A 13,989-nucleotide genomic window follows, 5' to 3' on the forward strand; every position below is an offset into this window, starting at 1 on the left:
GCAAATATCGACGGCACAGCCTCTGGGGGGTGGGGGGGCTCCTAGCCGGACCTCGAAGCCGAGCGTCCCACGACACGCTGCGTTCTGCCACCGTTTCCTGGACTCTGAGGTCTCTCCAGTTCCAGAATGGGATCTTCGTGGGAGGATGCCACGTCTTAGACTTCTTTGTATCTTTTATAGAAGGAAAGCTATTCCTTGTTTGTGGAGATCAACTGTGACTCTGTCCTGGGAGAAATTAGGGGAAGGGGATAAATGGGACCAACAGGGCATTCACTGTGTGAGTCACACATGGAGGCTCCTGGAAGATACCCCAGGGACTCAGGAAATGATCGGCCGGCTGCTCCGGGCTGCTCCGTGCAAGGTTTCTAAAGCTTTTAAATGTGTTTGAGCCTAAAACTGCTTCTCACAACAGAGATTCCCACTACCTCGGGGTACGAGGCTCAGTTTTTTTAATGCATGATTTCTGCCCCTCTTAACAAGACCTGATCCTGCCCCTCGAGACAGTCTCATGGACCATCTGGGAAAGAAGGTGTCTCTGGTGACTCCTGAGATGGTGTGACCCCGGGCCAAGGTGGGAAGTGTCAGACCCACTAGGACGGGTCCTGGGGACGGTTATAGTCCACATCCTTCTTGACAACACCAACGAAAGGAAATCCCAAAGCTGGCTCATCCATGTGATAGAAATGCACACAGAATTCACAAATTCCTGGAGAATCATCTGTAAAATTATTCTGTGTGAAGCAGATGATCAGGCAGCCCCAAGTGCAGCGTGTGTCGTCATGACGGGCTCCGCTCCCTGGTTACACACACAGAGCCGGGAAGGATGCAGGAGGACAGGGAGGAGCGTGGAACTAGGGAACTCACGTTCAGGGTCCTTCAGAGGTGGCCTGGCAGGCCCTTCACGAGCAGGCGCTGGGCGCTGGTTAGGACGAGGGCCATTTTCCATATGAAACCACATCCGGTCACTTCCTCCCCTGGGTATTCACACCTCTTTGCAGGAGAGCAGGATTGCTGTGTGTGACCAGAAGAATCGGGCAAAGTGATGGCGCATCACCTTCAAGATTAGATTCACAGGGGGTGCCTGGTGGCTCAGTGGGTTATAAGCCTCTGCCTTCGGCTCAGGTCATGATCCCAGGGTCCTGGGATCGAGCCCCACATCAGGCTCTCTGCTCAGCGGGGAGCCTACTTCTTCCTCTCTCTCTGCCTGCCTCTCTGCCTACTTACGGTCCCTCTTTCTTTTTCTCTGTCAAATAAATAAATAAAATCTTAAAAAAAAAAAAAAAAAAGATTAGGTTCACAGAAACTGAGGGCTTTGGCCCTGTATGCTTTGCCTCTCTCAACTCTCACTATGAGTTAAGCCGGCCACCATGCTGGAAGGACACTCAAGCTGCCTTGGGAAGAAGCCCTGACAAGCAGGACATCCCTGAGACCTGCCAACAACCAGCTCCAGACACCTGCAGCCCCAGCCCCTGCCAGATTCTGGACCCATAGCAACTGCCCGATGGTAATCAGTGTTTGTTGTTTAAGCTGCCCAGTGTTGGCACCATTTGTTACCCAGCAGGAGATGACAGATACACCATCCACGGCTGCTGTGTTCCTTGCCGCGTGGCCCAGCACCTGCTCCAGTACGGCAGATGCCCCATCAGTACTTGGCACGGAGCAAACGATCGGTACAAACAAGCCCGCTACTGTAACTGTATGAGTCAGACGTGTTTCTGAAGAAGAGGCCACAGGCTGAGTGAAAGAAACTGGCCACAAAAGACCACATCCTGTGTGATTTCATTTACTCGAAATGTCCAGAATAGGCAAGTCCATGAGACAGAAAGTAGCTTCCTGGTCGCCGAGGGCTGGGAAGACTGAGGAGAAGCGGGGAGTGACTGCGAGCGGGTATGGGGTTTCTTTGTGGAGTGAGGAGGCCGTTCTAAAACCGATTCTGGTGATGGTTGTTCAACTCTGTAAACAAGGAAAGCCACGGAACCGTGTGCATGAAGCGACATATAAAGCTTGCTTTATTAAAAAAGGAGGAGCTCAGGCTCCCGTCCCAAGTACCGGGCGGCACCCAGGGAGGCCGGCCACCAGCGAGGCTGCGGGAAGAAGTAGAGGGCTCTCCCTCTGCCCGGGGCGGAGGCCATGGTGCGAAGCACAGCGAGCCAACGCCTCAGGTGCCATGGTGTGGGATCCTCGGCGCCAGCACCCCGAAACTTGGCAAAAGGAAGTTTGCGGGCTGACCTTCCAGGGAGACCCCGCCTGGAGCCTAACATGCTGAGCCTGGACATGGACTTGACTTCCCATCCTCCGCAGAGGACGCCCCCAACCCCGATGTGCACCCACCTCTCCCAGGCCCTTCCACCTGCCAAGCCTAGGGAGGACCACAAAACCACAGGTGGCAACTGTCCTAAAGGTCAGCTGGCCCCGTGAGTGAGCTGACCTTACAGCAGAGAGTCACTAAATGATTCGGGTCACTCAGTCCTTGCTGAACGTCCTCCAAAAGGAGCAGCGAATTTAAGACAACAGAAAGGATTTAAACAGCGTAGAGTAAACTTGTACATGGCACATAAGAGGTAGTCGAGGCTGAAAGCAGAAGCAGCTTCAAAGCAAACTTTTTTTTTTCTTAGAGAGCGGTAAGGGCAGGTAGGAAAAGGGAGAGAGAATCTGAAGCAGGTTCCATGCCCTGAGTGGAGCTGTATGTGGGGCTCGATCTCAGGACCCAGAGATTATGACCTGAGCTGAAATCCAGAGTTGGATGCTTTAACTGACTGAGCCACCCAGATGCCCCTCAAAGCAGACTTTGAACAAGTTGTCAAACATATTTTAAGTTGGAATCTTTTGTCCCTCCCTGGCCTGTGACATTGCTTTTGGAGACAGCATCCCATAATGCAGAGAAGCCAGCGGTTGGACCCAAACAGTCCTTCGGTGCACCCTAATGAGGCTGGGATGAACTTGGGGGGACACCCAGGGACCCCGGGACATTATTCTGTAAGAGACTTTCTCTGGGAGAGAGGTCCGTGTCTTTAGCAGATTTTCAAGAGGATTTAAGACCTGAAAAAGATGAGGAACCACTGGGTGGTTGGAGTTTTCTAGGATGGGTAGATGGTGGATTTCTTTTCCTTTGGCAAATCTGTATTTTACAGACTTTTCTTAAGTAGCTTGCACTGACCCTATACAATTAAAAATACTCAGCATACATGCATACACACATTTATAAAACATAACACGTATATTAAAAATATCCACGGGCAAGATCCCAGCCTGTAATTCCCAGAAGATCTACACTGCCCCAAAATCAAGACCCCCAATTAACTAGTATCTTTTTAAAACTGCAAATTCCACTTCCCTTTCCTGTCCCGACCCCCTAAGCTAATCACACACACACACACACACACACACACACACACACACACACACACACAGTGGCAGCAGAGATGGGTCCCCTTCTCAAGGATCTCAGCTAAGTGGCAGTTTACCCCCTTCTCCTGGGGTCTGACTCTGCCACTGGCCGTCTACCCAGGCACTCAACACTCCAGTTCTCCATCTGGCCATGGGCTTTCATGTCCTTCTCCCCTCCTGTTCTTGCGAGACCCCAGATCTGCAGACTACTCATTCTGGGGATCACACACAGGGCTCTGAACACCTCCCTCCATCATCCATCACCGGGTCGGTCTCTCCTTGGCAAGTGCCCTTGTGTCACCACCTTCCCCTCCCACAGCAGGTGTCCAGGCCCCCTCTGCCCCGGGAGCTTCTGGGATACATTCAGACTCCGTCCAGCCTTGCGCAGTTTATCTGGGCAGAGCCCATCACCAGGCTCCTGCCATCAGCCGGCAAAGCACAGGTGCCTTCTGTCTCTTTTCTCATTTATTTGTCACGCCAAGACCTGAAGGCAGGCTCCGTTTTGTAAAGGAGGAAAGCGGGGCTCAAGGAGGTTACGGCTGCACGACTCCTGAATGAGAGGCAGATTCGGACCCAGGCTGACCCCTGAGGCTGCTGTCACTGCTGGGCCACACGCTTCTCCTGGGTCAGTGCAAAGGAACTGGACTGGGGCCACTGGCTGCAGAGACACCTGAGCCTGCTGCTCTGTTTGTCATCCGCCAGCTTGAGGACTCTCGGACCGACTTCCTGCAAAAGGTTCAAGAGCTGGGCAAGGAGGGGGTTGAGATTTCAGATGCCAGGCCCTGCTTCCTCGGGACAGAGGGGGAGAATGGGCACTACCCTGGGCAGATGGGGCGGGGCGGGGTTCAGAAGCCACAACCTCCTGATCTCCCTCACTGTAGAGGACCAGAGCCCAGGATGCCAGCTCTCCCAGAGACACAGGACCAGAAAGAACAGGGAAAGCGGCTTGGAGCCCAAGAAAAGTCCTCGGGGTGGAGGGGACGGGTGAGAATGCGCTGGGAAGCCCCCCTGCATAGCCAAGGACTCCCGGAGGCCCCGCCCCTCCTCCTGTCTGGCGTCCAGATTCCCCCCCCCACCCTAACCAAGTGCTCACTCCCAAACGCAGCCACGTTTGGAAACGGCCCACACAGGGGTGAGGAACGGGTCCTGCCACTTCCTAGCTGGGCAAGACCAAAGTAAGTTACTAAGTGTTTCTGTGCCTCAGTTTCCCCTTCTATAAAGCAGTGATCACAACAGTACTTACGAGAATAAATCGGCATTTTCAAAGTACCCACAACACCTCCTAGCATAGAGCTGGTGCTAAGAAGGTGTTTGTTGCCATTATCATTATCAGACAAAGAAAGAGGCCGGTTAACAAAAGGTGGCCATTCTTAGCTGGGTATTGGGGAAACTCCGAAGTGTGAATGCTCGCTGATGGGCTCCACAGAAAAAGAAACTGGTTCTGGCTGCTTCCCCTCTAGAGCTGGTGGTGCCCTGGTCCCTGCTCGGCAATTCCTCCCATCCCTCCGCCTCACCCGACCTCTCCCCAGCAGACTTACGGGGGAATGTGCTCCCCACTCCTTCTCCCACTCATCTGGCTGAGGGCCTGAGCATGCCGACCACTGGGGCCAGCAGGCTCCTCCTGGGGACCCCGGTCCCTGCCCACTAACAAGAACTGGCTGGGCTCGCTTGGGCCCACGGAAGCTCATGACCCTTGTTCACCTTAGTAATTACATGACACGGAAGAGGAAAAGCAGATGAAATATGGGTATGTAAAGAAAGAGCTGTTTCCATGACAACGAAGCAGAATGCTTTAGAAACCCAATGAAGAGAAGTCACAAAAACAAACTTTCCATTGCAGCAGAACGGCCAAGGCACGAAAGACTGGGGGGGAAGGAGCAGAGTTCACAGGGACTGTCCCCTGCAGGGGGCCTTCTGCAGCAGCGACAAGCCAGCTCAGGCTGAAGCCCTTGGCCTTACGTCTGTGCATCAGTGAACCAACGGACATGTATGCATTTTTGGTCAAAATGTCTGGATTTAAGGGATAACATTTTATTTTATTTCTTTTTTAGGTACATTCTATGCCCAAGGTGGGGCTTGAACTCATAACCCCAAGATCAAGACCTGAGCCGATACGGAGTCGGAGGTTTAACCGATGGAGCCACCCAGATGCCCCTCAATTTGAGGGGTAGCATTTTAATATTCTCTACACCAAGCAGAGTTTGGGCGACTCGACCAGTGAATCGCATAGGGAAACGGGGCTCCTATTAAACCGTGCGTGTCTGGTCACGATAGCAGCCCTCACGCTGCTTTGCCCCGATCCACGCTTTCAAACTATGGTGGGAGACGCTGTCCTGGGAGTAGCGGAAGCCACAGAAAAAAAACACATTTTCCCAGAGCATCCATGTGACTCAATGTTCGGGGGAGCGCGGCCTCCTAGTAAAATAAACACGGGCTTATCGTGGAATCAAATGTAAAATTCACATTTGTGTTAAAAATAAAACTGGAAGCTTCAAAGCAAGGTCATGGCTAGAGTGGGCTGCTGGAGGCCAAGCATGCACATCCCATCCTCTCTAGGAGAAGCGCCGTCCATGCGGGCCAAGGTCACTGCCAGCCGCCGGACCCTCCCCCAACCACTTTCCCACACACCTGCAACACAGAAGGTCCTGGGATGGCTGCCTCCGGGGCACCTCGCCTGTTTGGTTGCCCCCGTTTCGCTGCTGCCGCTTACAAATGACCCAGCGGACACAAGCTCCAACTGCCAAGGTCACTGGATGGCAGACTGCACAGGCCAGTCCAGGCCAGGTGGGCTAGTCCAGGAGCTGCTCCTGCCATCCCCCCCCTGTGGGAAGGAAGAAAGGACCTGAAAAGATCTCACCCCAAAATCCCTCTGCTCTTGTTCCCCAAGCTCCTTTAGACCCTGAAGGGTTAGAAAATGCTGGAAAAATGGGCGCCTGGGTGGCTCAGACGCTAAGCATCTGCCTTCGGCTCAGGTCATGATCCCAGGGTCCTGGGATCGAGCCCTGCATCGGGCTCTCTGCTCCAAGGGAAGCCTGCTTCTCCCTCTCCCACTCCCCCTGCCTGTATTCCCTCTCTCGCTGTGTCATATAAATAAAATGAAAGGAAGGAAGGAAGGAAAAAAGAAAGAAAGAGCAAGCCGGAAAAAATAAACTTCGGGCTTTGATACATCTGAGAGGAGCAGGCTGGTAACAAAGGACAAAGCCATTCCAACCCTTACCTGTAAGATGCTGGTTGGTATTTGGTGTCACACGCTGTGTGCCTTTCCCTATGGGTCAGGCCCGGGAGGGTCAAATAAAATGAGGGGTGGATAGACTTTACAACGCAGCCAATTCCAACAATCTCTGACAGAGACCTCCGTCATTTAAAACCCACTCGCTCCCATGACAGGGGCTGCAAGGATTCATTCATCCAATGGCAAAAAGAGCGATTTCTGGAGAGCCCATGACTTGGGACAGATTTTTCCTTATTTGTAATCTTCGCGATAATCCAGTAAAAGTAGTACTTGTTCCCAATTTTCAGGAAAAAAAAAACAAAAAACCTGGAGGCTCAGAGAGGGCAAGTAACTTGCAAGGTCATCCACATGTCAAGGTCAAAGTCAAGACCTGGACATGGAATTCTAAAGTTCTGGCTTTTTTTTTTTTTTTTAAAGATTTTATTTATTTATTTGACAGAGATCAGAAGCAGGCAGAGAGAGAAGGAAGCAGGCTTCTTGCTGAGCAGAGAGCCTGACGCGGAGCTCGATCCCAGGACCCTGAGATCACGATCTGAGTCGAAGGCAGAGGCTTAACCCACTGAGCCACCCAGGTGCCCCTAAAGTTCTGGCTTTGACACGAACATTAAGCTTCCCTTCCACTCATTCTTGAAACACTGTGCCTTGTGCTGTGCTTCCCACCGGATATACGGAGCCACACAGGTCTCAAGGAACAACCACATCGTCAATGTGCTGCTGCATTTAACTTCAAAAAAGACCACAGCTCAGCAGGGCTTTCCAAAAGACAGCGGATGGGCCGCAGTACTCAACTATTCGCCACGGCACACAACAGGGAAGGCGGAAGCACAGGACCTAGTGACGCTGGCCCCACACCCAGAAGCACCCAAAACAGGAGGTATGGTCTTGCTTGTCCTCCCCGTGGCTCTGAACACAGACACAGGTGACAGGGAAAGCTGAGGGTTTTCAGTGTCTTTCCCCCTACAAGAAAACTTCTTGAGAAAAGGTTATTTGAGGGGCACCTGGGTGGCTCCGTGGGTTAAAGCCTCTGCCTTTGGCTCGGGTCATGATCCCAGGGTCCTGGGATCGAGCCCCGCATTGGGCTCTTTGCTCTGCGGGGAGCCTGCTTCACCCCCTCTCTCTCTGCCTGCCTCTCTGCCTACTTGTGATCTCTGTCTCTCAAATAAATAAATTAATTTTTAAAACTTTAAAAAAAAAGAAACAAAAGGTTATTTGAGACCCAGATCCCGGTTTTGTAAACTTCGTCCTCAGACCCAGGTGGGGCGCGCCCCAGCTCCGCCTGATGGGCTGGCGTCCCCTTCACCTGGGGCTCCCCGAGGTCTGTCTACTGGAGACAAGAGTGGCCCCCACCTTCCTCTAAGGGGCTGTAAAAGCAGGTTGGTGCCCAAGCCCAGGGGTCCTGCCTTTGAAGTGCCTGCCTCAGTTTCCCAAACTGTTTTAAGAAGCCTCTGGATGTCAGCAGTGGAACAGCCACCAAGATGAGCTCGGACTCGACCATTTAGCAAGTCTTTATCTGCCATTTACGCACCACAGAGGCTGCGGGACCGCAGGGGGACAGGGTCCCGGAGAAACAGCCCTGCCAGGGACTCAGGATTCTGGGCGGCCTCGTCACACCTCTTCTCATCTCCCAGGAGGCAGGCGTCACCCGGCACAGGCTCGTCTGTTTGCTCGTCCCACCCAAATCCAGCCAGACACCCAAGGACACTGTCCCTTTCACCAGAGGGTGGCTGTCAGTTTCCTTCTGGGACCACCTGCGTTTAGAGCAGGAAACCGATCCCTGGGCTTAACCTAAATCCCTCTAGCATAAGTGTGTACCGTCCCGTCTCCGCTAGTTGAAACAAGATGAATCTTGAGGGTGAACAGAGACTTGTTAACTTAAATCAGAATAATGGTAAGGACAGTAACAGTCTTTCCTGACGGTCAACTACGTGCTAGCTAATGTTCATCATCCCCTTTATCTCCTTTAATCCTCGAGACAACCCTACGAATAGGTTGCACTAACTTCATTTTACAGAAGAGGACACGGAGGATCAGAGAAGGTAAGGAATCTACTCAAGGTCACACAGCTGGCAAGCGGGGAAGCCACGGTTTTGAGTCTTGAGTCCATCCGATTCCAGAGCGCAGGGGTTTAACCGCAGCATTTCACCACAGCAAGCCTCATGTTATACACACAGCCAGAGCCAAAAAGAAAGCTATTTAACCTCATTAGCAATTAAAAAAAAAAAAAAAAACACACAGTGAAGATGATTATCTTTGGGGCCTCTGAGTAAAACATTTTTTCCCAATATTATTCAATATTAGTGAGCGTGTCGTGAAACTATTATGCATCACTGGGATTTTGTTTTTTTTCTGGTCTAGTCTTTCTTGCAAAACCACTTAGCAGGAAGAGCCATCAAAATTTTCAATGCCTTTGATGCATCTTTTTTTTCAAACTTTATTTGAGAGCGAGCGAGCGCACGACTGGGAGGGCCAGAGGGAGACGGACACAGACCCTCAAGCGGACTCTCCCGCTCAGCGGGCCGCCCTACGTGGGACTCTAGTCCATGAGTCCGAGATCATGATCTGGGGCGAAACCAAGAGTCAGACACTGAGCCAACTGAGCCACCCAGGTGCTCCTGATAGAGTAATTCTCATATACGGGAAAATGTCCATGACAATATTTTGAGAATCTTGTGTGCACGTGGGCGTGTGTGCGTGTGTGCATGTGTGTCTGCAAGCGACATAAATGCCCCCCAATAGAGGATGCTTGATAAGACAATGGTGTCCCTTAGGACACTTACAATGCCCCTGGGAAGGATGGTTTGGTTGCAAAGCAAAGTGGAAAAATGCCCACGAGCCAACATTAAGTGAAGAAAGCCGACTACAGGAGCATGCGCCTTGCTCGTCAAAAAATCAAGCATAAAATTACCAACCATTTATTGGATCCCGCAATTCCCCCTCTGGGCATGTACCCAAAAGAATTCAAAGCAAGGACCTGAACAGATACTTGTACGCCTGTGTTCACAGCAGGATCATTCCTAGTAGCCAAAAGACACACGCAACCCAAGTGTCCGTGGACAAGAATGGATAGACAAAACGTGGCCTCTACGCCCAGTGGAAACTTAAGCTGTCTTAAAGAGGAAGCACATTTCGACAGAGGCCACAACACGGATGGACCTCAGGATGTTACTAAGTGAAGTGAAATTAAGCAGTCACATAAGGACAGACGTGGTACGATTCCACGAGGAAGGTACGAAAGCAGTCGCATTCCGAGAGACAAAGTCGAACGGTGGCCGCCGGCCCTGGGGGGAGAGGAAGGGAAGGGCGCCTTACTGCACGCACGTCGGGGATGGAGTTTCGATTTTGCAAGATGAAGAAGTTGTGGAAGTGGCCATGCAGGTTGCGCGACAGTGTGAACGTGCCAAATGCCACCAAACTGTATACAGTCAGGACGGCAAAGGCTTTCGTGTCTATTTGACAACTGAGACACAAAAACTAATATAAAAACCCTCATGCTTACGGGTCCAACAGTACTGAAAGTGCACCCCCTCCCAAAATGGGAATGATCGTCCAATTGGCAGTGGCTGCGTTGGGACAGCGGGGTCATGACACTCCTGGGCCACCTGCTATACCCCACTTCCTTACAGGTACTGTGGGTTTCACCGTGGCACTAAACACGGACAACACAGGAACTCTTACGGGCATTACGGAGCCCGATTACTGCCCGATTACTGCCCGGGGATTGGGAGGCCCAGCAGGGCTAAGTGATTTGCCACAGGTCACTCAGCAGATAAAAAGAAGTTGAGATTAAAACTGAGTCTGGAGGGCTCCAAAGATAATGCTTCTGCTTGCAGGGATCCCTTGGTCACCTCTGCGCCCCGCCCCACCCCACCAGACTTAAGTGACTTTTCCAAGTTTCAATAACAGGGCTATGACCTTGCTTCCCTGTTGATAAGAAAAGACTTCTCCCAGATTTCACAACCAAAGCAGTGGTTATGCACACACCCCTCCCCTCCTGCCCTGGAGGGTGGGGGACCTAGGGGAGGGGGAAAGGAAGCAGGAGAGTGGCCCTGCCCGCCAGAGAGCCCTGGAGCACTCCTTAATTACACCCCCAGGTCCAGGGAGCTCTGGATCCCTCTCAGTACCACCAGCCTCATCCCGCAGCAGACAAAGCCCCAAAACCCAACCCTGCCCCCACCTCGCCCGGTTGGGGGAGCGGGGAGGCTGCTCAGCAGAGGAAACTCCAAAATGAGAAGTGCTATGTGGCCCCAAACAGAGGGTGGGAGGAACCCTGGCTGGAAGAGGCCCTGAACTGCAAAGAAGCTGTTTCTGAAGGAAAGGGGGAAGGTCAGGCAGAAGACAGGAGGACTGCCTGGAGGCAGGGGCAAGTCACTGCAGGTGCAGAACTCACCTTTCCGGCAGCTCCTTCAAACTTAGGAATTGTCTTTTCTGCTCTTGGAACCCTGGGGAGGGGGCTTGCCTTTGGAAGAGCCCACTACTAAGGCAGCTACCAGTTCACAAAGCTGGGAAAAGAAAGCTGGAGATAGGAGAGGAAGGGTAGAGACTGGGAATCCGTAGCCCAGGGCCCCGACACAGGGGACAGCTGGTTCCCTACAAAGATAACTGTGTTCAGCACCTTCCCAGGAGAGACACACGTGCTCCTGTCCACTTGCTGAGGGCTGAATGGTGGCCCCAAAAGGATGTGTCTGTGTCTCAACCCTCGGAACCTGGGCTTATTTGGGAAAATCATTATCCAGAGAAAAGGTGGCTGCACGTGTAATTAAATTAAGGATGGGCCCTCAATCCAATAACCAGTGTCCTTTAAGAGACAGCAGAAAGACACAGACACCGAGAAAAAGGCCAAATGAAGCGGGAGCAGAAAGTGGGGAGCATGGCCACAAGCCACAGACCCACCGCCAGAGCCACCTCCAGCTAGAAGAGGAAGGAAGGATTCTTCCCTAGGACCCTGGAGGGAGTAAGACCTTGTTGACACCTTGACTCAGAACTTCCAAGCTCCAGAGCTGTGAGAGAATTCATTTTTGCTGCTTGAAGCCACAAAATTTGTGGTAATTTGTTACACGGGCCCCAGGAAACACAGCATCATTCCAGGACAGAAATGTGACCCAGGCCCCTTGCTCCCTCTCTGTGGCTGCCCTTATCCTCTTACCCTGCCCCCCCCACCCCGTAACCGCCACTCTCCTAGCATTTTCTCTAAGTGGAAAGCATTTTCCCCAAGGTGAGTGAAACAGAAGCTAACCGAAGCGCCACTTTAGAAATGCTACTCCCATTCCTCCAATCACTCTTGGCCCGGAAAGTAGGCGCCCTGAGAAGCACCCATTTCTAGGAGAAGTCCTAACCGTCCCTTCTCAAGCAGGCCAGTTTATCACCTCTGGGAAAGGAACGGGGGGGCAGGGGGGGGTCTCACAGCCCAGGGCAGCTGAAAACTTTACTGCGCCGAAGGACTGTGCTGGCCCCCAGGGAGGGCAGAGTGGGGCCCTATTTTGGTAGGACCCACAGAAAGTCACCATGGGTGTCTGCAAGGAAAGAGTGGGGAGGGAGGTTCATGGGTTTTAATTTTTTTATTTTTTTTTTTCCATCTCGAAACTGGCAACATTTCTGATATGATTGCAGGGAATTTCCACCAACCAAATGAAAGACAATTCAGTTTGAGCCTTAGCTGCAAGGAGAGAGAGGAGGAGTTTTGCAACCCTTGTCATTTATGAAACACCGGCCATGGCACAGAGAAGAAGGTCCCCCCTCCCTTCCTGACAAGTCAGGCTCCTGTCATCCCGCAGCTGGTGGTCAACGACTACATACCTCGGCCATCAGACAGGGCACCACCCCTGCCCAGCATACATACCTCCCTCATCCGACACCGAAGCACCCGCCCTGCCCAATCCTCCTGCAGCACTTCCCCTCTGGACCTGCCCCTCCAACAGCTTTGCTGGGAAACATGTTTGTCCCCTAGGGAGCGGCTGAAAGAGCTTTTCTAAGGTCCCACGGTAAAGAAACATTTGGTGGGGCCCCACACCCCATCACCAGACCTGCAGAAGCAGCTGGCTTCTGGGAGGGAGGAGACGGCTCTCAAAACAAAAATCGGTTTTGAAAAATAAGCCAGCCAAAGGGGAATTGCTTCATGAGTTGCACATTCACTTCTCCCTTTAACTGTGCGATTGAAGAAAAACAAGGTGAAGCCGGAAGTGACCCCCCCCCCCCCCCCCCGTCACATCTCCATGAATTCCCTGGACACAGCAGTTCTGGGACACAAGCTAACCAGGCCCCGAGGCTGGTCTCTAGTGATGTGTGGATTGCCTGTGTCTTGTAAGCCCCCTAACACCCTCCCCCCTCCCGGGGGGCTCGGACCCTCCCCTCCGCCGGCCTGCCTGGCTCCCAGGAGAGCCCCTGTGAGGGCATCTCGATAAACACTAGTTAGATGTAAGAAAGCCAGAGAAAAGTCCTGGTGTAAGGCAACCATCCGCATGGCCAGGAGCGCCTCTGGGACACCTGCCCTAATTCCAGAAACATCCCTATTTGCGGAGTGGCCAGCACTGTTTCTAAACGTAGGCAGAGGAGGTGGGGGGCAGTGGGGCTCAGAAAGAGGTAAGCTCCGATGTCTTAGAACATTGATGTCTTAGATGAACTCCGATGTCTTAGAACTGGCCGACTGGGTTTCAACAGCCCCGCCCCCACCCCCACCCCAACCCCAGGGTCCTCCACTACCTGGAGGAGTTTGTGAAAGCAGCAAGAACCAAGGGTGGATAGAATCCCCAAGACAAGAAATCAAACCACAGCAGGGCGTGGAAATGCTAAAGGGGCGGCAAATAGCTCCTCTAGAGAGCGGAAGAGAAAGTTCTATTCCCGTCTCTGTGTATTTGGTGACGACCTCCTCCATCAGAGGATTCTTCATGTCCACTTAATCGCAGCAGGCAAACCTGGTGGTTAACAGCAGGGGCCGCTTTGACAGGGATTAGCAAGGTGGGTCCCTTAAAGGCTGCATCTCTGAAAGGACACCTCAAGGGTCCCTGTCCCTACACCAAGACAATTGTCAGGAAATGTTCTCCTTAATCTGCAAGCCGCAGCACAGACAGATGTTGGAATGGTCCTGGGGTCCTACATCAGCTACTGGCAAACTGTGCCGGCTCGCAAGTTAACTTTTCTGGGCCTTAGTTTCCCTCCCCTGGAAAATGGAGATGACATCATTCAGCTCCTATGACTGCTTCACTGCAAACGTGTATGTAAAAAGGATCGACTCTTTGGGAGCGGGGTGGAAAGGGTCCCAAAGGTACCATTCACTGCACCAGAACACCAAGGCACTGCGAGGCGCCCCAGCACCGTCCTCTCTCCTGGAAGTGAGCAGTGGCATGTAACCTCGGTTTCAAGGCCCCTTTGGAGCG

General features: G+C 52.5%; 1 protein-coding gene across 5 annotated transcripts in view; it reads right to left on the reverse strand.

Annotated features, from left to right (window-relative positions):
* PIK3CD (phosphatidylinositol-4,5-bisphosphate 3-kinase catalytic subunit delta) overlaps window positions 1-13,989 on the reverse strand; it is a 50,012-nt gene that overhangs the window by 34,591 nt on the left and 1,432 nt on the right. The window contains exon 1 of one of the 5 annotated variants that reach the window (XM_047723820.1): window positions 865-917. The exons of the other annotated variants lie outside the window; for them this stretch is intronic. The gene's annotated coding sequence lies outside the window, so the exon portion shown is untranslated. Of the gene's footprint in view, window positions 1-864; window positions 918-13,989 lie in introns of those variants that run through there. 5 annotated transcript variants of the gene reach the window in all.

The sequence above is a fragment of the Lutra lutra genome, chromosome 4 (genome assembly GCF_902655055.1).
Source record: "Lutra lutra chromosome 4, mLutLut1.2, whole genome shotgun sequence".
Lineage (NCBI taxonomy): Eukaryota > Metazoa > Chordata > Mammalia > Carnivora > Mustelidae > Lutra > Lutra lutra.